This window comes from Echinops telfairi, unplaced genomic scaffold (assembly GCF_000313985.2).
Source record: "Echinops telfairi isolate 266 unplaced genomic scaffold, ASM31398v2 ScPeMD7_18;HRSCAF=68, whole genome shotgun sequence".
NCBI lineage: Eukaryota > Metazoa > Chordata > Mammalia > Afrosoricida > Tenrecidae > Echinops > Echinops telfairi.
In genome coordinates this window covers 76,093,303-76,095,362 of record NW_022103915.1, presented here as the reverse complement: position 1 = coordinate 76,095,362, position 2,060 = coordinate 76,093,303, and positions in this window count along the sequence as shown.

Sequence of the window (2,060 nt, the reverse complement as noted above, 5' to 3'; positions counted from 1 at the left end):
TTTGCTCTAAATACATTCACAAATGTGGTAGGGCCTACAGGGGACAAAGTTTTAAGGAAATAAGTTCCTGGGTGTAAGGGATAATCAAGACCACAGTCCTGGGGGACACCAAGATCAAGTGTGAATATGTGCGGGAGAATGTACAAGAAGTACATATGATACATATAGCAACACAGTTTTGGAAATTTGCATATACATATATGTGCTACATACATATTAATAAATATACTAGAGCACATAGAGGCCACATGTTATTGTTGTTGTTGTTGTTAGCTACCATCAAATTGGCTCTGACTCACAGAGACTCTAAGTACAACAGAACAAATGATCACCATCCTCACAATTGCATCTATGTTTGACGCCATTGCTTCGATCACTATGTCAATGAGGGTCTTCCCTGGTTTTCACTGACCCTCGATTTTACCGCCATGATGGCCTCGTCCAGACCCTGGGCTCTCCTGATCACGTGCCCAAAGTATGTGAGATGAAGTCTTGTCGATCTCGTTTCTAAGAAGCACTCTGGCCATGCTTCTTCCACGATGACCTGTCATATAATTCCATTGTACTGTATATAAGTACACAAAGAAACCTTTGGACCCCAAACGTTTATGATGAAACAGATTGCAAAATTGATTGCAATTTAAATACGAGCCATTTCCATGGAAATCAAAGAGAATTCATTTCAGAGCAAAGAGTCATGGACAACCGTTGCCCGGGAGTATAACTGGAGCCCACAAGACCCCCTTAAAACTCGGTGACAAAGCAACCCTCGCAGTTCTCCTTCCATCCAAATAATAGATTGGCTTATAAAAAAATAGTGCCCACGAAGAGTTGCTTCCTTAATCAAATATATAAATGTACCCAAATCGTGAACAATATTTAACCTAAAACAAAGAAAAGATGCTAAGAACAACAGGGGAAAACAAAGCTAATAATACTAGAAAAAGCAGGATGGTGACACATGGTGAAGGATGGGACCAACGTCACAGAACAATTAGTGCGACGACTGCTAAATGGGGACCTAACTTGCTATGTAAACTGACACTTAAAACACGACTTTTCAAAACTAATACATGATAGTCTGGGAGATAAACATTATCTGGACCTACATTGCAGACTTATCAGAAGTTATCTCTGGGTTGTCATGTCTTCAATAAAATAATTCTGATTTTTTAAACCACCTATAGTAAACAAATTTTTCTTTTTCAAAAATAATGATTCACTAGCAGACATTTGAGTTGTTCAATAATTTTGAATCATTAAACTCTGTTGTCTAGCCCATTTTTCTCTGAAAACATTTTAGTGACCTTTTTTAAAGTGTAGTATGAATGTTTTTAAATATATCATAGGAAACAAACAACTTGATTAAAAAACAAAATGTACCATATCTATGGCACTCCGCTTGCCAGTTTGGCATCTGCAAAAAAATAGAAAAATTCCTAAATCATGAGATGCCACTTGACACTCATTTAGATTACTGTTATATATATATATATTTTTTTTTTTTAATTAACCAGAATTAGCAAGAATATAGAGAAACTGGAACTCTCATCTCTGCGGTGTGGAAATTTAATGATGACGCCACTGTGGACCACATTTTGTGGATCCTAAAATAGTTAAACATAGAATTATTATATTACTCAGCATTCTGTTTCTAGGTATATACCCAAAAAATTTCAAAGTAGGGACTCAAATACTTGCACGTAATGTTCACTGCAGACTTATTACAATACCCCAAGGTGGAAACCACCCAGGTGCCCGTCAACAGATGAATGGCTAAACAAAGTGTGACAAACACAGATAAAAGAATGTTCCGTCACAGAGAGAAAAGAGACTCTGATGATACATGCTCTCAGGTATCAAGACATGGATAAACCTTGAGAACACGCAAGTGAAATAACTCAGATACAAAAGGGGAAATACGGCTATCTGATCCCACTCACGGGAATCATTCAGAACAGGCAAATGCAGAGACAAGAGGCTACCGCTTCTGAGAAACGAGTCTCTGCTTGCGGTGATGAAGAAAGGTGGCAATGGACAGTGGTGCTGGCTGCGCAGCA